The sequence below is a fragment of the Erythrolamprus reginae genome, chromosome 1 (genome assembly GCF_031021105.1).
Source record: "Erythrolamprus reginae isolate rEryReg1 chromosome 1, rEryReg1.hap1, whole genome shotgun sequence".
Taxonomy (NCBI): domain Eukaryota; kingdom Metazoa; phylum Chordata; class Lepidosauria; order Squamata; family Dipsadidae; genus Erythrolamprus; species Erythrolamprus reginae.
Genome location: NC_091950.1, coordinates 389,077,439 through 389,104,322, shown reverse-complemented (window position 1 = coordinate 389,104,322; position 26,884 = coordinate 389,077,439). Strand labels below are relative to the sequence as shown.

General features: G+C 41.0%; 1 protein-coding gene and 1 non-coding gene across 3 annotated transcripts in view; one reads left to right on the top strand and one right to left on the bottom strand.

Annotated features, from left to right (window-relative positions):
• Positions 1-394: 394 nt before the first annotated feature.
• LOC139158257 (small nucleolar RNA U3) lies at positions 395-473 on the bottom strand. Its single transcript, XR_011557649.1, has one exon. It is a non-coding gene; the product is annotated as a small nucleolar RNA U3 (small nucleolar RNA).
• A 3,119-nt stretch (positions 474-3,592) lies between these two features.
• Positions 3,593-26,884, top strand: part of EXTL3 (exostosin like glycosyltransferase 3) — a 163,435-nt gene continuing 140,143 nt past the window's right edge. Inside the window, exon 1 of one of the 2 annotated variants that reach the window (XM_070734862.1) lies at positions 3,593-3,863. The gene's annotated coding sequence lies outside the window, so the exon portion shown is untranslated. The remainder of the gene's footprint in view (positions 3,864-26,884) is intronic. The other variant, XM_070734863.1, reaches the window with a different exon arrangement.

Below are 26,884 nucleotides of genomic sequence, written 5' to 3'. Positions count from 1 at the left end.
GTTTGGCGGGCCCCAGGGGAAGAGCCTTCTCTGTGGCGGCCCCGGCCCTCTGGAACCAACTCCCCCCGGAGATTAGAATTGCCCCCACCCTCCTCGCCTTTCGTAAGCTCCTTAAAACCCACCTCTGCCGTCTGGCATGGGAGAACTGAGATATTCTTTCCCCCTAGGCCTTTACAATTTATGCATGGTATGTTTGTTTGTATGTATGTTTGGTTTTACAAATAAGGGTTTTTTAATTGTTTTAGTATTAGTTTTAGTATTGGATTTACATGAAGTTTTATATTATTGTTGTTAGCCGCCCCGAGTCTACGGAGAGGGGCGGCATACAAATCCAATAAATAATAATAATAAAATAATAATAATATGAGATATAGGAGAGACAATAGGACAGGGGACGGTGGGCACTCTGATGCACTTTCAAGTGCATTTATCTAGTTGGATACTATAGAAATGATCCCTGAAAGTATAGTCTTTAGATCTGAGCCTAAGATTTAAGATCCAAACAGATGTGTGTTTCTCCAGAGGATAGGCATACTAAGTCCCATGTTAGTTCAGCTTAATACAGGATATTGTGCAACCTAGAGGTTATGTCTTAATCAGCCCTCAAATACACATGAGCCATATGGGCAATACACAAATCTTTTTAAGTGGTTTCCTTGGGATCTACTGTATTACATAATTCCAACCAGCAGTTTCACAGTGGGAATTTTAATTAATATAGCAGAGGGCAGCAATTTGACCAAAGGCTGGGGATTGATATGAACAAGAATGAGATAACATTGTAATTGTGTCCTACCTGGATCAGCACATGTTATTAAATGTTGCAGGTATAAAAGACATGTGGTAATGTTTACATTAATGATGATGATGTATCTAAAGCAACATAATTTTATATCTGCATTTACCAGTTGGACGTATACATTCTGATACGTCATAATGTGGTTTGATTTCACTTTGACATAATATTTTAAAAAAATGTTTTTAAATTATTAGATTTGTCATGAATTGTTTTACTGCTGTTGTGAGCCTCCCCGAGTCTATAGAGAGGGGCGGCATACAAATCAAATCAATCAATCAATCAATAAATAGGTGAACCTGACCAGTGTATTCCCTGAAATATTCTCTCACCTAGCTGTATAAGATGACAATTTATTATTAGACTACCTGTTGCTTTTAAGGAACTCAAAAATCTTGAACTGCTTCAAGATTTGCCCCTTGGAGTTTAAGCAGTTGTATGTTTCTCCAAAGGATAATATGCTGGCTCTTTTAAAAAGTGCTATTGCTAACATGTTGTAAGCCACCCTGAGTCTAAGGAGAAGGGTGGCATAAAAATTGAATAAATAAATAAAAACAAACAAACAAACAAACAAGCATGGTAGGGTAATAGAAGACTAGCTGTGGATCAAGGTTGAACTGTGCAGCTGTGGTGCTGAGGTTGTTTGCTTGTATTGTAGATATTTTATTACCCAACTAGGTAGCATAATATTACCTGCTTAGGTAATGAAACATTGGTGATGATAGATAGGTTAAAATTCTGGGAAATGACCATCCTTTTGACTTGAAAAGTTTACTTTCTTCTCCTTCTTTTATAATGCATTATCTGATAGGAAGACTGATTCTACTATCAACCCTTGCTTCTTTGAAGCAAGCAACCAGACACATTTATCAGGATAACAGAATAACAGAGCTGTAAGGAACATTGGAAGTCTTTTAGTTCAATCTGTTGCTCAAGCAGGAAACTAACTATTTCAGATAAATAGTTGTCCAATCTGTTTATTCAAAACCTCCAGTGTTGAGTATTTACAACTTCTGAAAGTAAGTCGCTACACTGATTAATTAATTTAGCTTTACTAGATAAATGGTCAAAGCAATGGAAACTGCAGTTTAATGTTTCCAAATGTAAAATAATGCACTTGGGGAAAAGGAATCCTCAATCTGAGTATTGTATTGGCAATTCTGTGTTAGCAAAAATGTCAGAAGAAAAGGATTTAGGGGTAGTGATTTCTGACAGTCTCAAAATGGGTGAATAGTGCAGTCAGGCGGTAGGGAAAGCAAGTAGGATGCTTGGCTGCATAGCTAGAGGTATAACAAGCAGGAAGAGGGAGATTATGATCCCGCTATATAGAGTGCTGGTAGAGACCACATTTGGAATACTGTGTTCAGTTCTGGAGACCTCACCCACAAAAAGATATTGACAAAATTGAACGGGTCCAAAGACGGGCTACAAGAATGGTGGAAGGTCTTAAGCATAAAACGTATCAGGAAAGACTTAATGAACTCAATCTGTATAGTCTGGAGGACAGAAGGAAAAGGGGGGACATGATCGAAACATTTAAATATGTTAAAGGGTTAAATAAGGTCCGGGAGGGAAGTGTTTTTAATATGAAAGTGAACACAAGAACAAGGGGACACAATCTGAAGTTAGTTGGGGGAAAGATCAGAAGCAACATGAGAAAATATTATTTTACTGAAAGAGTAGTAAATCCTTGGAACAAACTTCCAGCAGTAGATAAATCCACAGTAACTGAATTTAAACATGCCTGGGATAAACATATATCCATCCCAAGATAAAATACAGAAAATAGTATAAGGGCAGACTAGATGGACCATGAGATCTTTTTCTGCCGTCAGACTTCTATGTTTCTATGTTTCTAATTGTTCTGTCAGGTAATTTTTCCTTACTTCTAGGTCGGTTCTTGTTTTCATTAGTTTCCATCCAATGTTTCTTGTCCTACCTTCAGGGGCTTTGAAGAATATGTTGACTCCCTCTTCTTCGTGGGAGCCCCTTAGATATTGGAATACTGTTATCATGTCACCCCTAGTCATTCTTTTCATTAAACCTGACATACCCAAATCCCAATATCAGAATGGAGGCTTCTAAGTTGGTGTATGGAGAAAAGAATGTTTGTTATTTGCAAATAGAATTATTCATTTATTGGCCAAGTGTGATTGGACACACAAGGAATTTGTCTTGGTGCATATGCTCTCAGTGTATATAGAAGAAAATATACATTTGTCAAGAATCATGAGGTACAACACTTAGTGATTGTCATTGGGATCAAATAAGCAATGAAGAAACAATGTTAATAAAAATCTTAAGGATGCAAGCAAAGTTACAGTCACGCAATCATAAGTGGGAGGAAATGGGTGATAGGAATGATGAGGAAAAACTAATAGAAATAATAGTGCAGACTTTAGTAAAATAGTTTGACAATGAATGTGCATCAAATCTTATGTAAAACAAAAATAAAACTTCAAACAATTGCCATAAATTCCCCTTTATTTGATTTTGTCCGTAAAGTATTTGTGATATAAAGGTGCCAAGCCGCACCTTGATATTTGGGGCGGGAAAGTTAAAAAGTTTTGCCTATACGGGAAAAATCGGGGATGAGGATTCGGATTCCGAACACAGTCGGCTGTTCTAGTTATCCGCGGATCGTCTTCCTGTCTCTTTTTCCTATCTCTGGATTTCCCTCTTGTCTTCGCTTCCCGTTCGGTAATTTCCGTTCACACTCGTCTTTTCCCGTACTCTTTTTTCGTCCCCTCCCGACCACTTTTCGACTATTTCCGCTGTCGGCTTTCGGAAATGACCGAAGACGCTTTGAAGGAACCGGCGCCGGGCGAGAGAAAGTAGGGAAAGCGAGAGGGGAGCAGAGATTTTGCGGGTTGGATTGCTATCTCCGGACCGAACCATATGCGACTACCTTGAAGGTGAAGGACGGAGGAAATATATTGACGGAGGCGACCGAAGAGGAAAACAAGCACCCTTCAAAAAAAAAAGGGAAAAAAGGACCGCTTCTGGATAGTAGGAGCCATTGACTTAATATTGCGTCGTCGTCAGGAGGGAGAGCTAATCTCAAAAGGCAAGTGGGGGGCGGGAGGGATCATACTATAACCGATGAAAGGGTTGTGTCCGTGTATAATATACTGTACATATATGCTACGTTTTGGAGACTGTCCGAAGAAAGGTTTTAGAGGAGAAGTGTTCCTCCCCCTCCCTTCTTGCAAGATGGTATAGTCGAAAAGCAATGTTGCTCCCGTTTTAGGTAGTTCAGGGGTACTACTTGGAGTGGTGCTGCAGGGACTTCCCCAAATAGGGGACTGATGGAGGCATGGAGGGACGACTTTAGGAGTCCAAAGGCCCTAATTGTGAAGAATCTGCCTAAGGAGAGAGCGAGAGCTGGCTGTGTTCCTGACAAGTGTAGAGTCAGCATTGCAATTCAAAGAGCTCTCTTAGTCCTTTAATTTAATGAAGGAATTGGTGTTTCTTACCTTACACACATGAAATGCTCACAGCTCAGAATATATAGAATTTTTTATTGGCCAAGTGTGATTGGACACACAGGGAATTTGTCTTGGTGCATATGCTCTCAGTGTACATAAAAGAAAAAGATACATTTGTCAAGAATCATGTGGTACAACACTTAACGATTGTCATAATCAATATTAATACAAATCTTAGGATCCAAGCAACAAGTTACAGTCATACAGTCCTAAGTGGGAGGAAAGGATGATAGGAATGATGAGAAAAAATTAGTAGAAATAGAAGTGCCGACTTAGTAAAAAGTTTGACAGTGTTGAGGGAATTATTTGTTTAGTAGAGTGATGACATTTGGGTAAAACTGTTTTTATGTTTAGTTGTCTTGGTGTGAAGTGCTCTGTAGTGACGTTTTGAGGGTTGGAGTTGAAACAGTTTGTGTCCAGGATGTGAGGGGGTCAGTAAATATTTTCACCACCCTCTTTTTGACTCCTGCAGTGTACAGGGCCTCAAGGGAAGGTAGATTGGCAGCAATTATTTTTTCTGCAGTTCTGATTATCCTCTGAAGTCTGTGTCAGTCTTGTTGGGTTGCAGAACCAAACCAGACAGTAAACTCCTTAAAACCCACCTCTGCCGTCAAGCAAGGGGGGATTGAGACATCTCCCACAGGCCTATATAGTTTATGTATGGTATGCTTGTGTGTATGTCTTTCTTAAATAATGGGTTTTTAGATATTTTTAAATATTAGATTTGTTATGTACACTGTTTTTATTATTGCTGTGAGCCGCCCTGAGTACGGAGAGCGGCGGCATACAAATCTAATAAATAATAATAATAATAAGTGTGTGCAGACACATACATGCAACATCCTATTCATTTTGAGGGTTAGGGTTAGGGCAGAGATGCTGGTACACCGAACCATATTTGCTGGCGCACGAGCCATTACCTTAGCTCCGCTGCAACATGCATGTGTGTGCCGCCCAGTGGATTTTTGGCTCACATAGAAGTTCTGGAAGGGCGTTTTTGCCTTCCAGAGAGCCTCTGGGGAAAGGGGGAGGGCATTTTACCCTCCCTGGCTCCAGGGAAGCCTTTGGAGCCTGGAGAGGGTGAAACATGAGCCTACTGGGCCCACCAGAAGTTGGGAAACAGGCCATTTCCAGAGAGCCTGTGGGTAGTGGGGGGAAACTGGTTTTGCCCTCCCAGGCATTGAATTGTGAGTGTGGGCACTCGCACATGCGGGATAGTGCGCACCCATGCTCTTTCGGCACCTGAAGGAAAAAAGATTCACCATCACTGGGTAAGGGTAAGGAATAACAAATAGTAAACTGTATAATAAATAGTAATAGTGTATAGTAAATAATAAATAGTAAACTGAAGAAGTTAAAGATGTGGGTTAAAGAAAGAATCAGTATCAGAATCAAAATAGAGCTGGAAGGGAACTTGGAGGTCTTTTATTATTGTAATTTATTATTGCAATTTATTTATTGCGTCTCCTAATGATCTAGTCCAGCTCCCTCCTCACGCAGGTGATCCTATACAATTTTCGATAAGTGACTGTCCAGTCTCTTCTTAAAAACCTCCAGTAATGAAGCACCCACAATTTATATCCCACACCTTTTATTGTACTTCTTCATATTTTTCCATCCTTGCAACAATTCTTGCTTTGATCATATCTATTTACCAATTCGTAAATTTCATTTTGTTTTTTGGTATTTCTCATCTGTTTTTCGGGAGTTCATTGAGAGCCTCCCTTGGTCTTTTTTCTTTCTTTCCATTCATTCACTCTTCTTTGCTATATTTGTTTTGCACTTTTCGTTCATGTGCATATTTGCTTTTTGTTCCTCATTCACTTGCTCTACATGACTTCAAACCATCTCAACAACTTCTTATTTTTTGTACTGGTCCTTCTTTGTTCAGCTATACATGCTTCTTAGTCTTAAGTACCCCAACTTCAGTCAGTTTTCTTTTATATTTTGGGCTCTCATTTTCATGTAACAAAACATTAGCTAGTTCAAGTCTATTGCCTGTATTACAAACTTTCTCCAAATCAACAATTTCCCCCACACACTTGTGCCTTATAATTTTCCCAAGCATTTCTTTTCATTCTTCTTGCTAAATAATTTTATACACTACTGTGATAATTACACACTTTTTTCATTCTGTTCCAAGCAGTGTTGACAGTTTATTCTTATGCCCAGTTTGCACTTACTCTATTGAAAGATTAATTATTTTCTAACTGCAGAATTTATATTTTCACTTCAGATTCTTTCACTTTCATTTTTAATATCCTTTTTTCTAGTAATTTGATGTTTGACAGCACCAAATTATGTTCTGTTCACATTCATCATCTCATCACCTTTATATTCAGTGTAATTCTCTCTGTCCTTTATTGTAAACAATCACATCAATCTGCTTTTACATTTATATTTATTGCTTTACCAGATAACATATAAATAAACTTAGGTCTTAAATCATATATTTGGAACAGTTATTTTTCTAAGCAGATTTTTACTAGTCAATATTCTTGTTTATTGTGGGTCTGTGAATGACCCAATTGCTTTTTTCTGTTCTCTATCATTTTGTTTCTATGTATCCTGAGTCCTTCAGGATTGGGCAGCATAGAAGTTGAATCAATCAAATAACTAACCAACAAATCAACCAACCATTCATGTCACACAACACAATGTTTTCATGGATCTAGTTCATTCAGAATGTTGCATTACCCCAGACTTCCTGTCTAGTTCTCTTATTATCACCATTAGCAGCTCTGAAGACAAAAACAATAATATCAGACCAAAAAACATACCATAACTATATCGGACCATAGTAAAAAAAAAACCCCACAAGTATGCCTTCTAGTTCTTGTTTGCATTCAAAAAGGCTTTAGAAGATGTAATTAAATATTGATATAATTTAAAAAGGACTCTGAATCCCTCTTGTAAAAATTCTTGTGCACATTTCAAGACTAATTAATTTATTGTGATTTGAGTTTTTGTAGACAAGAGATGGATTGGCTGATGACTGAGGATTACTGTGCATGTCTTTAATGATGTTGATTATATTCTTTGAAAATACTACTCCTCCTCTGCTAGTTTTAACATTGCTGTAACATTTGTTTTTATCTTTCCCCCCCTACCAACTGAAGCTGCAATTAGTGGTGTAGGTGTTAGACCAGGACTGGGGAAGCCCAGATTCAAGGCTGTCCTCACTGGGTGAATTTCTTAATAGAAACATAGAAACATGGAAGACTGATGGCAGAAAAAGACCTCAAGGTCCATCTAGTCTGCCCTTATACTATTTCCTGTATTTTATCTTACAATGGATATATGTTTATCCCAGGCATGTTTAAATTCAGTTACTATGGAATTACCAACCACGTCTGCTGGAAGTTTGTTCCAAGGATCTACTACCCTTTCAGTGAAATAATATTTTCTCACGTTGCTTTTGATCTTTCCCCCAACTAACTTCAGATTGTGTCCCTTTGTTCTTGTGTTCACTTTCCTATTAAAAACACTTCCCTCCTGAACCTTATTTAACCCTTTAACATATTTAAATATCATTCACTCTCTCTTAGTGGAGCCTACTCATAAAATTATGAGAATAACATGAAGGAAGATCTTCATTTAAACCTCTTGAAGTGCATAGAAAGGCAAATTGTAAGAAAGTACATAAATACATGATGAAGGGACTGTGAATTATAGCTGGCAGCACTGTATATAGATGTACTGTACTTGAGATAAAGAAAATATCAAATGCCCCTTTCTTTCTAAAGTCTACATAAAAGAGCTTTTTTGGTAACGAAGAATAAAAGCAGCAAGTAAATCTTCTTGTATACTAGGGTGTTTATCAGACAATGTCTTTGCCCATTTCATCTGTTCATCTATTTTCTGTGAGGTTAATACAGAAAATGCCTTGGATCATGTATTCTTGGCAAACATATATTTATAGATGAATAATTCTTAGCAACTCTTATTTGTTGGGAGAGGGATCCATGGTTTTCTTAATCTAGGTTGTATGGTTAGAGTTAGGGTTAAGTTTGTTTTAATAATGTTTTGTTGAATAGACCCTAGAAGAGGGCTTTAGTAATATACCAGAGAAAAGACAAGGGCAAAATATACTTTCATGAAGAGCTCGGATACTGGCAGGCCTAGACCATGTGATTGTCCCTGCAGAAGAAGCCATGATGGTTAGTGAAAATGGTGGCAGTGCTGGAAATGGCAGTGACAGAACCAAAAGGGTTAGGGAGACTAACCACATTATTGCCAACACCAGTGGTAGCCATCCAGAATTCTTCCAGGTAAATGACAAACTGTGAGGAAAAGCACATGGGCAACCAGAAGGAACCTTGTGCTACTGAAGAATAAATTGCCAGAATAAGGCTCTAGCATCAGAGTTCCTACAGACCGATTTGTTTACGGTGATTTTTAGAGTGATGCAGACTTGAATCTTCACTGGGTTCTCACATTGTGATAAACCAGGACTTGCTTGAAATGTTCTGTTGGTAAACCATGACTTTCTGAGTTCATATGACATGATAAGCCAAGGGTAGGCAAAGTTGGCTCTTCTATGACATGTGGACTTCAACTCCCAGAATTCCTGAGCTAGCATGATTGGTTCAGGAATTCTGGAAGTTGAAGTCCACAAGTCATGGAAGAGCCAACTTTGCCTACCCCTGTGCTAAGCCAAAATCAGATAAATCACATTATAAGTTATTAATATAAATTATGAGTAAGTGATGGGGTGTGCTGGTGTTGAAAAGATATTTCATGAAATAGGAAAAGATTTCGTTGTACAGTATTACTTTGTATTATAATATTCATTTTTAAAATATGTAATTCTATAGACTTTAAAATTATACTGAAGACACTTATTAGAGAATAATATTCATTAAAGCCAGTAAGGTTTTTTTCTGTGAGAAAAAAGTGCACAGCCTTGAATTATTACCGGTAAATTGACTGGTCTAGACTTTAATCAGATGAATGTAGTTTCTACTTTACATTATGTTATTATGCTCCTCAGAATCTGAAGCCTTGTATTTTTCTTAGGATTTATCCAATACTTCATTATCATAGACTTTCACTACTGGATTAAATCAATATTAAATGAACAGATTCAGCAATTGTGATGACAGCCAAAGGCCCCAGAATGGGGAATGCTGCGTTCAGCAAGAAGCTTTGTGTAGGCATAATGATTATCTTGTATTTGCTGTAATTTTGTGTGTATATGTGTGTACGCGCATGTTTGTGTGCATGCATTTTGATGCCTCTTGCTTCAGCAGCTTCATCTTCAAGCACACTCAGAAAGACTCTGCATTCTCTGAAGTCTTGCTGAGTTCTTTTGTTTTCATCTACTTCATTTCTAGCGTTGCTGTTGCCTTCCTTAGAATTCAGCTCTGTACAGCCAAATTGACTTAGCAGTGAAAATATGGTGCCCAAGTCCATGCAATATTGAATATTCCATTACAGAATAGATGTCAGACAACTTTTTATGCTGCCCTGAGTCCATTGGAGAAGGGCAGCTTATAAATCTAAGAAATTAAATTAAATTAAATTTGTTTAAAGGAGAACAAGTACAGTGGGAAGAAATAATGAAAATGTTGTACTGTGTTGTTTAAGATGTAGACATATATCAGAGCTAGAGAGCAGATCTGAATAAATGCAGAATGATAATGAAGTGTACTTAATTTGGGAATTTTCATCTTTGGATGATTCTGCTTAGCGTACATTTACAATTTCTGATTTTCTTAGATTATGAATTTTTATCAGAAGTAACATTAACCAAAAGTTATCCGTCATAAATAAGTACTTTTCTCTTATGCAGTAGTCTAATTGGAAACTCTTTAAGCACAATTACCTCTCTATTATACATCTTCAATTTTGTATTAAAATGCTGTGCAGAATTTGTCTCTTGTCTTCTTATCTTCTTTCTGATCAGCATTATCCCTTGGAAGTGTTTTAATTTTGGAAATCTTGTATTTATTTTATAAACTTTGACAATTTCTGTCTCAGTACCTCTCTTCCCATTTAAAAAAAATTGATAATGTTTGATAATACAGTATTATCTCTAACATCTTTACCAAAATCCTTTGGAATTGTTATGAATCTCAACCAAAATTCTTTCTCAATTCTAGGAATTAAGAAAAAAATTAAAATTATACAAGTTACATTATCATTTTAAAAAAAATCTTTGTTGGAAGTAATATTCTTCTGGGTTCAGTTCCAAGTGGGGAAAAAGACACTCGATTCATGGAGGTTGCTTGGAAAGAAGGTTTAATGGTGGAGAGGAGCACATGGCATGAGCTCTTGTACAGAAAAGGTGGATCACATGCTTCCAGATGTTGGGTCCAGAGAAAAAAGAGCAGTTTCTAAGAATCTCTGAGTTTTTATAACTTCTGTTGGGCCCCACCTAAGAGTTTCCTGTTCCTGTATAAGAAATGCACTCTGATTGGTTGTCAGATTCCCATGGGTGTCATGCAGAAGCAATTTTATAGGCTGTGTTTTTGAGTTCAGGTTTGGTGACCCTTTGTTGGGTGATGGTGGAATTTGGGAAATTCCTAATATGGCTGTTGTTTGTTATGTAGAATAGATTGGTCCAGCTATTAACAAAGGGGAGCTGGGCCACTCCTTGATAGCATATTAACAAAGGTAGGGGCTACTAGGAGTGAGTCTTTTTCCTTGCCTAAAAGCATGTTTCTCCGTACTGAAGGAGCGGGTCCAGCAGTCACATGGGTTGCTCATGTCCAATCCGGTGGAACTGAGCCTAGTGTTAAAAAAGCTTGCCGGATCCGCCCCTTCCCCAGAATTCGCTCAGTTCGCATATCCTGCGGTTGTATTGTGATAGCTCGTTCAACATTCTAACACCTTCCCTTCGATCTTTTCCTTCAAGAGTAGTAAGAATTGTTTTATCTTTATTATTTACTTGCACTAATAGCGCCAGCCGTCTGTGGCTCGGCTTTTTTCCTTGGAGAAGTTGCGGTTTCGTTTTCCCCCGGCGGTTTGCCGGTTACGATTCCTGCTGCCGCTTGTGGATTCTTTTAATCCTTTGGACTGGAGGTTTTGGTGCAAGTATTGATTTATTGATTCCTTATTGTATTACTATTAAAGGGCTTAAAATAATACCTCCTGCGGAGTGAGACGCTTCTAGTCTCCTGGACTTAGTCGATCGCTTTTCCTTTAAGAATTCTTACGGAGCGATTTTTTTCGGCGCGAAGGCCTTCGCGCCCTTTTTAAAATTTAGGCCTCTCGTGTTGGCCTCCTGCCAGCCGCGTAGGCCTCAGTCCACCGCGTGGATCCCGGAGTGGGCTTTGGGACGCCCAGGCTTAATTCTCCACCGGCTAAGCCTCCAACCAGAGTGCCTTGGTTTACTTTAATTTAAAAGTTTAGGGAGGCTGGCCCCGCTGGATTTGGGGACACGAACTCTGGGTTTGCCCAGATTGACCTCAAGTCTCAGCAGCTCCGAGGCCTCGGAGCAGGATCCATTCCTCTTGGGAAGTCCTTGAAATTCTTCTCCCTAATTATTCAGTTATTGGCTCAGCCTTGTCTTCTGTTAATTGTCAGACTATGGCTACTTTTCCCAAGAGAGGCACAACTAAAGGTCCCAGAGAGGCCAGGCCTACAGGAGATGAGATTACTAGTATTCCCCAGGCCTCCTCCTCCTCTTCTCCAGGGGCCCGCCCCTCGACCAAGGTCACCAGGGCTGAGAAGAGAAGGGACCTAGCCCTACAAAGAATCCATGACAAATCAGCAAAACGTTTGAAAGTACAGGCCCAAGTACTCAATAGTCAAGACCCCCCAGAGGCTTCTAGTCTGCCTCCTTCTGGGGTTCCTGTGTTATCTCTGGATGAGCCAAACCTAGACAGACCCCAGCCTAACCTATGGGGAATAGGTCCAGAGGAACCAGATATTATTGAAGATTCCCCCCAGCCAGGATCCTCCCAGGCCTTCAGGAATTCTTCTGCCATTCCTGCTGATATTTCTAATTTACCTCCTGAATTCCAATCTATTTTTTCTGTGTTGTCCAAGGCCATTGATGCCAAACTCTCTACCATCAATGAGCTTTCCCTACCTCCTCCTCTTCCTCGTCCCTCCCGCCCCTTGGGTTCTTCCCCAGCGGTTAGAGCTCCTATTCAGGATGATTCAGATTCCTCTCAGGACGAATATGAGGATATGGAGGAGGATGAGGATCCCTTTCAAGGCCTCTCAGATGATGAGGAATCCCAAATAAAGGTTCCTTCTCCAATTACTATTTTTCCTTCTCAATTGTTCAAATCTCTCCTCCTCAAAGCTAGAATTTCTACGGGATTAGCGGCCCAGGAGAAACAGGCCTCCACATCCACTGATCCCCCGGAGGAAAATTTACCTTACTTCACAGAGGAACAGGAGGATAATGAGGTAATTCCTATGCCTAAATTGTTTAAAGATGCTTTACTTAAACAGTGGGATTTCCCAGCCTCTGGCCTTAACCCCTCTACCAAGGATAGAAAATTGTACAAACTTTCCTCTTCCTATGAGGAGCTCCTGTCTTTTCCTAAACCGGATGAACCTGTCAAGATCCTTCACTCGGCGGCGGCTGTGCCAGGCGAAGCAGAGGAAGTCCTTCGCCCAGAGGACAAGCGGATTGAACAAATGCTCAAAAGAGGATTCACCGCAGATTCCTGGGCCATTAAAAGTTCTGCAGCGGCTTCCTTTTTCTCCAGAGCCATGCTTCTGTGGCTTCGCCAACTTCAACAGCATATTCCTCCCGATGACTTGAGAGGTCAACAAGACTTCAACAAGGTCTTTGCAGCTGCCCAGTACGTGGCCGATGCCACCTTACAATCTACTAGATTTTCTGCTAAGTCTATTGCAGCTTCTACAACGGCAAGAAGACTCCTATGGATTCGCCCTTGGCAAGCGGGAGTACGCCAGAAGTGGCAGTTATCCCAGGGACCCTTAAAGCGCGACCTTCTTTTCGGTGATCTTCTGGATCCACTCCTCACGGAAACCACGGACAAGAAGAAAGTTTTGGGTCCAACTACCAAAAAGGCTACCAAAACGCAGTCCTTTCGTCGCCCAGGGCGCCAGCAAGACCAAGCGGCTTCCTATCAGAGATCTCCAGGTCAGTATTCCCCCCGCTTTCGTTCCCAAAGTAGGAACCCCAGGGGCAGAGGTTTTCGCTTCCAAAGGGGAGCGTCCTCTAACAGGGCTTCAAAGAAACCTAGATGGTAATTTTTCTTCTATTCCCATAGGGGGTCGCCTAGCCCATTTCGCCTCTAATTGGCGTCTCACTTCCAAGGACCCTTGGGTCATTGACACGGTTCAAACTGGCCTTCTGTTAGAGTTTATTTCTCCCCCCCCAAAACGTTTTATTTCTTGCCCTTCTCCCAGGTCCTCCTCAGATTGTAACCGTATGGAGGAGGCCATTTCTCACTTATTGTCCATCAGAGCCATTCAACCGGTTCCTGCCGGTCAGAAGGGCCTAGGTTTTTATTCCATTCTATTTATGGTTCCAAAGTCCTCCGGAGGTTGGAGAGCGATTTTGGATTTAAAGAAGCTGAACCTATTCATCAAATATAGAAAGTTTAAGATGCACTCCTTATCTTCTATTTTGGCCGCCATCCACACGGGAGATTTCATGGCCTCTTTAGACCTTACTGAGGCCTACCTTCACATTCCTATAGCCAAATGCCACAGAAAATTTTTACGTTTTTCCTTTCAAGGCAGGCATTTCCAGTATAGGGCGATGCCATTTGGCCTTTCCTCGGCCCCTCGGGTCTTTACAAAGCTCTTGGGGTCCCTGGCGGCCTATATCCGGGCGTCTCCCATCCACATTTTATGTTATCTTGATGATATTTTGATTCATGGGAACTCCCTAGAGAAAGTGAAAACAGACCTTTCTATCACCATGTCAGTCCTTCAGGACCATGGATTTTCCATCAATTTTGATAAAAGTCATCTCCAACCTTCCACATCCATCTTACACCTGGGATCCATTATTAATTCAGTATCCTCCCAGGTGTTTCTCTCTCCCGAGAGAAAATTCAGTATAGGGGAGTTAATTTCTGGCATTTTATCAAAGCCTTCAGTATCCATAGTAACCTTGTCTTCCCTTTTGGGGAAGATGGTGTCATGCATAGGCATCATTCCCTGGGCGCGCCTTCATGCTAGGGAACTTCAGTGGCTCCTATTACCCTTTCAGAGATCGGGGCACAGCAACTCAAATCGTCGCATTGTCATCCCACCAATGGTTCGCAGATCCTTCAAGTGGTGGAAGTCTCCGGCCATGGACAAAGGATCCCCGTTCAGGTGCCCGGATCAATTTGTCATCACCACAGATGCCAGTCTATCGGGATGGGGAGCCCACGCCCAGGGGATGATAGCCCAGGGCACGTGGTCCCCGGAGGAAGCTTCCAAGCCAATCAATTGGCTAGAGTTAAGAGCCGTCTCCCTGGCTCTGAAGCAATTCTCTCCTCGCATCCCCAACCGGCACGTTCTCATTCTCACCGACAACATTGCCACGAAAAGCCATATCTGCAGACAGGGGGGCACGAGATCCAAGGCTCTCATGAGGGAGGCCCTCAAGTTAGGCCTTTGGGCGGAAAAACATCTTCGGTCGCTCCTAGCCGACCACATCTCGGGGAGCCTCAACGTCCAGGCGGATTGGCTATCTCGAGCAACGTTAGACCCAGGAGAGTGGAACCTCCATCAAGACCTGTTCCATCAAATCAGCCTCAGGTTCGGTCTACCAATCCTGGATCTCTTCGCGACCAACGCGAACGCCCAACTCCCTCGCTTCTTTTCCAGATTTCCATCCCCGGGAGCGGAAGCAATCAATGCCCTCCGGAGCCCCTGGCCTCCAGGCCTACTTTACGCATTCCCTCCAATTCCAATTCTCCCGGACGTGATTCACAAGGTCCTCACCGAGAGGGCCCGGGTAATCTTAATCGCCCCTCATTGGCCCCGCCGGCCCTGGTTCGCGGATCTCCAACAGTTGTCCATCCAGGACCCTTGGCGACTCCCCGTTTCGGCGGATATGCTGCGGCAGGGGGCCTCTTTCCATCCAGACCCGGAGTGGTTCCACCTCACCGCCTGGCTGTTATCAGGAGAGACTTAGAACTGCGTGGTCACGACCCCGATACAGTGGAGGTCATTTTGAAGGCCAGGAGGGCCTCGACCAATCGAATCTACGACCACACGTGGTCCAAGTTTCACCAGTGGTGTCTACAGGAAGGCATCTCTCCCCTGTGCATTCCCATTTACAGAATCATTTCCTTCCTTATGCAAGGCTTCCATAAAGGACTTTCCACCAGCACCCTCCGGCGTCATCTGGCAGCCATTTCATCTGTCCTAGGGGGCCCCCGCAGACAGCCTCTCCGATCCTTCCCAGCAGTTCAGGAATTCCTCAAGGGCATAGCCAATCTCAGACCGTCCAGGGTCCACAGGTATCCATCCTGGGATTTGCCACGGGTTCTCCATTCCCTCACGCAGGCACCATACGAACCCTTAAAATCGGCGTCCCTCAGGTACCTATCCTTTAAAGTAGCATTCCTGGTGGCTATTACCTCTGCCCGACGCATTTCGGAGCTGGCTGCCCTCTCAATCAGGCAGGACCTTTGTCAATTCCATCAAGACAAGGTAGTCTTGCGACTGGACCCCACCTTCTTACCCAAGGTCAGTTCCATGTTCCACAGAACTCAGGATATTGTTCTACCTTCTTTCTCCCTCCAACGAGACCATCCTTTGGCAATTAGATGGCACACCCTGGATCTCATTAGAGCGCTGAGAATCTATATCCAACGCACAGGACCTTTTCGGAGGTCAGAAGCACTTTTTATAGCCTATCACCCCAGAGTCATGGGGGCCAAAGTGTCTTCAACAGTAATAGGCCGTTGGATCAGAGGGACTATATCTAAGGCCTATGAGTCGGCCTCCCTCTCAGTTCCAAGGAACATCACAGCGCATTCCACCAGGAGCGCAGCCACCTCGGCCGCTTGGGCGACTCAAGCCCCGTTGGAGGAGGTCTGCAAAGCAGCCACTTGGGCCTCGCCAAACTCCTTCATCAGGCACTACAAGATTGATTCTTACGCTTCAGCGGACGCTGCCTTCGGCAGAAGGGTACTCCAATCCGTTATCTCACACGATAGCAATCTAATCCCACCCTAGGGACCATCTATTGGGTATGTCCCATGTGACTGCTGGACCCGCTCCTTCAGTACGGAGAATAGGCGTTGATTGCTTACCTGAACGCCTCTTCTCGTACGGTGAGCGGGTACAGCAGTCACTTCCCGCCCTTGTATGTGTCTTCTTTTCCTTCCTATAACTTTTCTTCCTTTAACTATGAGAGTTGAACACTATAGAGCTTCACAGCTGAGCCTAGTCTATGGATTCGCGAATTCTGGGGAAGGGGCGGATCCGGCAAGCTTTTTTAACACTAGGCTCAGTTCCACCGGATTGGACATGAGCAACCCATGTGACTGCTGTACCCGCTCACCGTACGAGAAGAGGCGTTCAGGTAAGCAATCAACGCCTATTCTGGAGATATTCTATATAATGTTCTGCCTTTTAAAATATTTCCTAGGATATTTCATATTTTTCTAGGAGTGGGGTGGATAGTAACTTCCTACACATTGATGGACAATTTTGAGCTTGATGTGTGGAGCAATTCAAGATAATACATTTATTTTTCTAAAATACACATATCTTCTCCAAGAATAGATATATTTTGATTTTGACAAATTTGACTAATAAGGTGCATAAAGTAGAGATATTACCAAAGACCTTTTCAGATCCAGTAAGTAACGCACCCTGAGTCCCCGGAGAAGGGCAGCATATAAGTCCAATCAATCAATCAATCAATCAAGTTTATAAATGAAAACCCAGTTCCTTGCTAGAGCATTGTTTCCCAACCTTGGCAACTTGAAGAAATCTGGACTTCAACTCCCAGAATTCCCCAGCCAGCATTTGCTGGCTGGGGAATTCTGGGAGTTGAAGTGCAAATATTTTCAAGTTTGCCAAGGTTGGGAAACACTGAGCTAGAGGTTAAATGAAATGTTATTACAGAAGGAAGTAATAGTGGGGGACTGTACCCAGTCAGACTTGCGAAAATATACCCTAATGTAGACCCAACATGCTCGAAGTGTAAAATAGCTCATGGTACATATTATTATCTATGGTGGGCCTGTCCAATGGCAAGAAAATTTTGGAACATGATTAGGAGCTGGATAAAAGAAATGATAGAATTTGAAGTAGAATTGGAACTAGAAACATTTATTAGTGATTGTCAGAAGACAACATACAAAAGCAAATTGCTTACTTATTATACACATTTAACAACCGCTAGACTCCTTCGCACAGACATGGAAGGAGGGATATCCCCCGAAAGAGAACACGGTGATTTAAAAAAAAAAGTTGGATTCTGCAGAAATGAGTAGACTTACTTTAGAATTATAGAACTGTCAAGAGAAAGAATTCTTTACTGTGTGGGAAAAATTCTATAATTGGCTTGGGGGGGAAAACCTTAATAATAAGTAATCTTATAAAATTGCAAATATTAATATAATTGTAAATAAATAATGCGATAGATTGACATGAATGCACAAAGATTGTATACCGATAACACAGAAATGTAAAATGTAAATATGTTTACCGTATGTCTTTTACCTTTTTTTGTATTTTTCTTCATTATTTTAAAAATTGAATAAATTTAAAAAAAAATAGTGGAGGGACTGTAAAAAGAAAAGAGATGTAAGAATGGTTTGGGACTCAAGCAAAGCTTTCGTAAGAGGTTTCCTGAACTTCAAAAAGAAGAGACAAGAGGAAAAAACAAGCTATTTTGGATGAGATAAAAAAAAGTAATTAAAGTTGTTTCCAGAGATGATAGGTATTTCTCAACAAATTAAGCTGCTAAGGCAACAATTATCTATGTTAATAGTAATCAATGGAAAGAAAAATGAATTATGCAAAATAAAACCCTTTGAAATAAACCAGAGAAGTGGTTGGCATACAAATTATGAAAAGAAAAAAATGATATTGAAATTACAAGAGGATGTGAGGGTGTGTGTAAAAGGCATAGTGTGGGTTGGGGAGCGTGTGACGCAGGTAACTAAGGGTGTGCAAAAAATGCAGGTATGTTCAAGAGGCTGGCATGGTGCAAGCAGATAGGGGCTGTTGTTGGCTTGGATTAGAGCAGAGGTCTTCAAACTTGGCAACTTTAAGACTTGTGGACTTCAACTCCCAGATTTTTCCAGCCAGCATAGCTGGCTCGAGAATTCTGGGAGTTGAAGTCCACAAGTCTTAAAGTTGCCAAGTTTGGGGACCCCTGGATTAGAGAATAGGTGCTGCTAAGAAACAGAAGCTTCTTAGAGTTATAAAAACAGAAGCCAAGGTTTGAGTGGCACTGATATTTGTGGCATGCAAAAATTAATGTTAATATAGATTACAAAAATAACTATGTTAGACATGCCATATTGGGAATATGGACTACTTGCTTAATGATTTGTCAGTTTGAAATTTGAAGTTACAGTGGACCTGCCCAAAACGTATTTAACGGCCTGACTCCCGAGTTCCAAATGTGTAATCTCCCTGTGACTTTGTTAGAAAATAGTGTTAACAAGTATGGTATTCGTTTAACAACTGCAACATTTGTTTAACAATCACTACCAAAAAAAATAATAAAATCTGGTTGGTTGCATGGTGTCTCAATTTACAATTGAAATCGCAGGCTCGTTAAGAGTGTCTTTGATTGATGGATGCTATTAATTGACAAGAATGCTGCTATAGATTGTTTTATAATTTTATCTGTGTTTCAGGTTTTAAAGACATTTTTGCTTACTGCTATGCAATCATACTTATACCATGGATGTTTTTTTTGTTCTGCTGAGAATCTCTGTTGTGGAAAGCCAGATAAACGAATACATATGTAGAAATACTCAGTGGCGGGATTCAATTTATTTTACTACCAGTTCTATGGGCGTGGCTTGATGGGCATGGCATGGTATAGCTTGATGGGCGTGGCTTGATGTAGCATGGCAGGGGAAGGATACTGTAAAATCTCCATTTCCACCCTACTCCAGGGGAAGGATACTGCAAAATCCCCATTTCCTCCTTATCAGCCGGGACTTGGGAAGGCAGAGAATAGATGGGGGTGGGGCCAGTCAGAGGTGATATTTACCAGTTCTCTGAACTATTCAAAATTTACGCTACTGGTTCTCCAGAACGGGTCAGAATTTGCTGAATATATCTATATCTATAACTGTATCTATATGTATATACTGTATATCTATATCTCTGTCTGTCTGTCTGTCTATCTATAATCTATCTATCATCTATCTATCTATCTATCTATCTATCTATCTATCTATCTATCTATCCATCATTTATCTATCTATCCCAACTATCATGGTTCCCAGGCTTGCTGGCACAGATGTGTCTTTAAGACCTTTTGAAAGGCAAGGAGAGTGGGGGCAGTTGATTCCAGAGGGCCGGGGCCACAACAGAGAAGGCTCTCCCCCGTGGACCTGCTAGTTGACATTTTTTGACCGACAGGGCCCAGAGGAGACCGACTCTGTGCACATCTTGTGATATGTATATCAGAATGCCACCTCTGATACATACACACACACACTGCACATAGACAATTACACACATACTGGTGAGGTCCTGATGGAGCACATTTCACAGTCTCATCTGTTTTTGTGTAGATAATGAATGAATTAGAAGTTTTGGTTGCTGTCTAGCTTGGTAAACCGATTTCAAAAGAAAAAAAAAAGAGGAGAGCTAATTTTCAACTGCACATCTTTGTTTTCAGAAATAATTGGTAATAAAAATCTCCCAAAGAGAGCGGCCACTACAGTAGCCTGGCTCATTGATGTTAAATTGTGACGTTCAATGAATCCTGATTTTTTTTTAGAGGAAATGAATAGTTTGGGGGCAATAGATGAAACAGCTGTTTAATTCTGAGGAGACTTTTGTCTGTGCTTTTTAAAGATTGAGTTTTCCCATTATTTCAATGTTCATGGAGATTCAGCAGGTCTTTAAATATCCTTCCAAAATATTTCCTCAGGGGCACTTACAGTATAATAGTTTCGTGCAGCAAAAGCAAGAGTTTCAATCCACCTACCAGACACAAAGACTATACAATAATAAGTGTCTTGGTTTTAAAGTGCCAGAAGACCAGGCTTTAAATAACCTGACCATTTGTTTGTAGAAAGGATGTGGGTGGATAATATTGCCTTGATTACTCAATTAATAATGCAAACTGTGAAATGTTCCAATATGAACAATGTGGTTCTTTTTCACATTGTACTTCTTGCTAAATAGCTATCAGTATGTGTTGAGATGTTTATGCTTATATTGGCAATTATATTTTTATCCTTTCTGGCTTTAACTATCATTCCAATTGGTGTGCACTATCACATCAAGAAAATATTTATAATCAAGCATTTAGAATTGACTGTGGTAGGTAATCGGTGCCCTCCTATGCATAAAGTGTATAAATAAATGGAAACATTTAGGTTTAATTCCTACCTTTTCCTCCTTTTTATGAGTACGGTGGGAAGAAACGGCAAAGGGGTGTATTCTTAACACAGTTTTAGAAGGATATTTCATATTTGCATATATACAGTGTATATTTAAAAAGTTTTAATTTGCAAAAGGTTTTATTCTTAATATCTGCTTTGTAAGCTCTGCTACACAGTTATTTGGCAAGGAAATAGTATGATTTTCTGTTTGATTTCGCAAAAGCAGGTTTATGGTTATTTCACTGGAGCTACTGTTCTACTGTTACAATATTTTATAAGCAGTCCCATCCTCTAGGAATGCATTGTGGCATTTATCTATTAAGTGTTCCTTAAATTCCAGATCATTTTTATACAAATGAGATCTGTACCAATGATTGGCTGTTGTGCTTAAGGTATACTTCAGGCTAAAGTAGATAACATGAGAGGAACAAAGAACAGAACTGTATCATGACACAACCTAACAGTTCTCATTAATTAATTAATTAATTTTTCAATTATATCCTGTCTTTTTATCCAGAGGAAACTCGAAATGGCTGTAGTTGTTGTTATTAGTATAAATTCTTACCCGATTAAATGGAAGGTTTTTAAAAATAATAATAATAATAATAATAATAATAATAATAATAATAATCCCACAGAGTTGGCCTTCTCTGGGTCCTGTCAACTAAACAATGTCATTTGGCGGGCCCCAGGGGAAGAGCCTTCTCTGTGGCGGCCCCGGCCCTCTGGAACCAACTCCCCCCTGGAGATTAGAACTGCCCCCACCCTCCCTGTCTTTCGTAAACTACTCAAGACTCACTTATGCCGCCGGGCATGGGGGAGTTAAGATATTCCTTCCCCCTAGGCCATTACAAGTTATGCATGGTATGTTTGTGTGTATGTCCGGTTTTATAATAAGGGTTTTTAGTTGTTTTATTAATTGGATTGTTACATGTTGTTTTTTATCATTGTTGTTAGCCACCCCGAGTCTATGGAGAGGGGCGGCATACAAATCCAACAAATAAATAAATAAATAAACAAACAAACAAACAAACAACAACAACAACAACAATAATAATAATAATAATAATAATAAGCCCTCCCTGAAAATATTTAACCACATGTGTAGCTGCTTCCTGCCATTTCCTCTGGTTAGGGTTAGGGAAATCAGGTAAGATGGGAAGAGGAGCCCTGTCTTGCTCCATGTGCCCCAAAATAATAAGACCTCCCCAAAAATAAGGCCAAGGATTTATTTTGCCGTTCAAAACCCCCCATAGGGTCTCATTTTGGGGGGAACATGGTATGTAATTGTAGAGCACTGTGAAGATTAGTTGCAAGAACGTGAACACTAGAACTATGCATTGAAAAGAGTGCTAAATGCATGATAATTTAGAGATTCAGTTCACAATCTCGTGTGATGTTTCGCAAAATTTCTATTTTGCATATCACTGTGAAGAGAGGTATTATTTCAGCACGATGCATCGCTCTTACAGTTCATTTAAAGAAAACAACAGCTGTGTTTTCTTTTAAAATTCCAATTTAGGCAATAATCTGAACTCCTAAGAAGGATCCTAAAATTATAATAAAAAGTGCTATGGGAACATCTTTGGTATGATTCAGTAACCTAACCTATTTTTTTTTAAAAAATTACAAACTTTAAATAGAGATAATTAGGAAAAGTTTTGAAAATAAAACATAATTTGAGTTATTCTGATCTTGAAAATAATATGGTACAAAAGAGTATCTAAAATTGTGAGAGGGCTGAACTTTGCCTCCAGTTTAGGAAAAAGTCATATGAAAGAGGATCAGGTATATGGTAGGTTGAAAACACCTTCCTTCCTTCCTTCCTTCCTTCCTTCCTTCCTTCCTTCCTTCCTTCCTTCCTTCCTTCCTTCCTTCCTTCCTTCCTTCCTTCCTTCCTACCCTCCCTCCCTCCCTCCCTCCTTCCTTCCAATTCAGTTCAGTTCAATTCAATTCAATTTATTAGATTTGTATGCTGCCCCTCTCCGAAGACTCGGGGCTGCTCACAACAATAATAAAAACAGTATAATAATGGAACAAATCTAATAATAAAATTATATTAAAAAACCCCAACAATTTAAAAACCATACAACACATACATACCAAACATAAAATATAAGAAAGCCTGGGGGAGATGTCTTAATTCCCCCATGCCTAGTGATATAGGTGGGTCTTGAGTAACTTGCGAAAGACAAGGAGGGTGGGGGCCATTCTAATCTCCAGGGGGGGAGTTATTCCAGAGGGCCGGGGCCGCCACAGAGAAGGCTCTTCCCCTGGGGCCCGCCAAACAACATTGTTTGGTCGACGGGACCCGGAGAAGGCCAACTCTAAAGCCCTACATGGCATTGGACCAGAGTACCTCCGGAACCGCCTGCTACCGCACGAATCCCAGCGGCCTATAAGGTCCCACAGAGTTGGCCTTCTCCGGGTCCCGTCGACTAAACAATGTCGTCTGGCGGGCCCCAGGGAAAGAGCCTTCTCTGTTGTGGCCCCGGCCCTCTGGAATTAACTCCCCCTGGAGATTAGAACTGCTCCCACCCTCCTTGTCTTCCATAAACTACTTAAGACCCACCTATACCGCCAGTAATGGGGGATTTGAGACACCTTTCCCCCAGGCTTATTATAATTTATGTTTGGTATGTATTTGCTGTTTGGTTTTTAATTATGATAGGGTTTTTAGTTTTTTTTAATATTAGATTTGTGCCAGTATAATATTGTTTTTATCGTTGTTGTGAGCCACCCCGAGTCTTCGGAGAGGGGTGGCATACAAATCTAATAAATTATTATTATTATTATTATTATTATTATTATTATTATTATTATTATTATTAACTCTGTGGGACCTTATCGGCCGTTGGGATTCGTGCGGTAGAAGCCTTCCTTCCTTCCTTCCTTCCTTCCTTCCTTCCTTCCTTCCTTCCTTCCTTCCTTCCTTCCTTCCTTCCTTCCTTCCTTCCCTCCCTCCCTCCCTCCCTCCCTCCCTCCACCCACCCACCCACCCACCCACCCACCCACCCATCCATCCATCAGATTTCTATGCTGCCCTTCTCCTGGGACTCAGGGCAGCTTTAACTTGCTTTTCAACTTTACCTGGAATTAGGGTGTCCCAAAGGTGTTTTTTCAGGAGGCAACTGGACTTTCTTGTTTTTCATTTGAAGATGTTTTTCTTCTCATCTAAGAAGCTTCTTCAGCTCTGACAGGTTGGTGGGGAATGGAAAGGTTTATATTCCTTGCAGACAGCTGGTCGTTTGCATCCTTAGAGGGTCATTAAAGCACTTGGAGAGTTATCTGTGTCCTCAGGGTCACCTAAATAGAGCTCCTGGTTCTTCTAGTCTGCAATTTATTTCCCTCTGGAAATCTATTCCTACTCCCACACCATTCAAAGGGTGTTCATCCCAAGTCCTTCATTCCCCGCTATCCCATCAGAGCTGAAGAAGCTTCTTGGATGAGAAGCGAAATGTCTTCAAAGACAAAACAAGGAAGTCCAGTTGCCTCCTGAAAAAGCACCTTTGGGACAACCATGACTTGGATGATTGAGAATCTTTACGGAAAGTAGGGTGGTACATATCCCTATAATCAGAGATCATCATCTCTTTTAGATAGATTGTATGTCAAAAATTTTGAGAACCTTGTTGGACTCTTCTTTACAAAATGGGTGTTGCCTGCCATGAAACATTCATTTACCAGAAACTTGATTGCAGAAGTGGTCTTCAGAATCTCCTTAAACCTGTACACATTTCTTTAAATGCTAGGGGTTTTTGGTGTGTGTGTGTGTGTTATTTCCTAACAGTTCTTAAGCCATTTCTGAAAAGACCATGTTCATTATTTTAAAAACAGAGCATGTCAGATACAATGCCCATAGGTATCATGTAGGAAATTCCCTCTAGAACCAGAATCTCTGGAAAATGTAAAAATGGTAAGTAAATTCTTTTCTTTCGGTTATTAGTAACTGTTCTGTCGGGCTCTCTGGTAGAATCCTCCCAAAAATTGACAGGTACAAATGTCAGACACACACACACGTTTGAAAATTCAAAACAATGTTCTTTATAATGAAATTTCACTTAAACTAAGCCCTTTTTTGGTATAGCAAAGAACACTCGTCTCCAACCAAACTGGTAATTTGTACAAGTCTCTTATCAGTTCTGGGATACTTAGATTGCAGCTGTGAGGCAATTCACAGTCCTTCTTCTTTCACAAAGTGAAACACACTTTGCTCTGTTTAGTTTCAAAGCAGGGAAAAATCAGCACACAAAAAGTCTAAGTCATTAAAGCAGTCACGAAACACAAGGATCAGATAATCCTCCACAATGGCCAAACCCACAGGCTGCTATTTATAGCAGCCTCACTAATTACCACAGCCCCACCCAACCACAAGTGGCCTCATTTTCTTTGATAATAATCTCTCAGTTGTTGCCTACCCATTGCTCTCCTCATGTGTGGCTGTATCATTAACTCTTGTTCTGAATCCAAGGAGGAGCTAGATAATTGATCTCCTTCTGAGCTGTCTGCCACACTCTCCTCCTTCCTGTCATTCATGTCTTCTTGGTCAGAGGAGCCTTCATCAGCAGATTCCACCGGGGACAAAACAGGCCTGCGGCATGTGGATGTCTCCCCCACATCCACAGTCCTTGGAGCAGGAGCTGGGCCAGAGCTAACCACAACAGTAAGGATGTGGTTTAAGAGAAACATATGATTGGGGGAAATTAACTTTGTTTTTCATATAGGATATAATTATGGTGGGCTCCAAGTTATGAATGTAGTCTGTGGCTTAATGATTTTCAAAATAAGATGCGTTTGATTACAGAACTATAACAGCTACCATAAATGAAAGCTTTTGCCTTAATGTCAAATTTGGATTTCTTTTTCAAATTTTGGAATGATTTTGGCTAAAATAAACTATACTCTTCTTATTAATGCATCAATAAACTTTAATAATTTTCTTATTAATGCGTCGGAATGGCAAAAGGAATGGCAGAGTGAAAAAAAAGTGTGTGTTTGTGTGTGTGTGTGTGTGTGTGTGTGTGTAATTAAGGAGTCATTAAATCCATGTTGGATGTACACCTCTAGTAGCTTAAACTTTCTCTTTTGGCATGACCCAAAAACTTTTATAAGAAGGGATCTTATGATATTTTATCAGGCAGTGATTAAAGAGAGAGAGATAGAGATGAGTTTGATTTCAGAAACAGAATTTGCAGTCCCTGACACAATCAGCTCTGAGGTTGTTGAAGCACACTAAAGGGCCCGTGTGTGTGTGTGTGTGTGTGTGTGTGTGTGTGTGTGTGTGTGTAGGGACCTTCCGGATATCCTGTTCCTAAACTGAATGAAGCTTTAACAATCTTGACTCTCCCCTTTAGTTGGCCCAGGAAATCATATGGAGGGAAATGATCTTTCCCATTAATAACCTGGCTGTTGCATTCTCAATAGATTGTTCAGTTGCCATCTGGAAGAGTATTTCTGCTTCTCATCCTAGAAGAGTAACAGTAAAAATTTCCGAATGCAGTTGACGCTCCTCAGACTGTACCACGCTGTTCCAAAGCATGCCAAGGAATCAATTTTTTCCAGTCTTACACGTTGCTGTGACTTTTGATTGTTGACTTACATTAAATTTCAGTCTCTTAAAATTGTCTAGAGACCCCACCCCACACATACCTGGGTGGGGCAATATTTCTAGGAGGGTAACATAAAAAAGAACTATGTAATTTTGTGTTCCAAAAGCTTTAAGAAAGCCTTTAAGATTTCTGTACTCCACTACCCGAATCCTTTGCCATTACTAGAAGTCTGGCTCCAGGTCCTTCTGGATGTCAAGTTAGTTGGCTGGAGGCTGTTGGAGTCTGGATGGGTGTCAACAAACTCAAAACTCAAACCAGACAAGACGGAGTGGCTGTGGGTCTTGCCTCCCAAGGACAATTCCATCTGTCCGTCCATTACCCTGGGGGGGGAACTATTGACCCCCTCAGAGAGGGTCCGCAACTTGGGCATCCTCCTCGATCCACAGCTGACATTGGAACATCATCTTTCGGCTGTGGCGAGGGAGGCGTTTGCCCAGGTTCACCTGGTGCACCAGTTGCGGCCCTATTTGGACAGGGAGTCACTGCTCACAGTCACTCATGCCCTCATCACCTCGAGGTTCG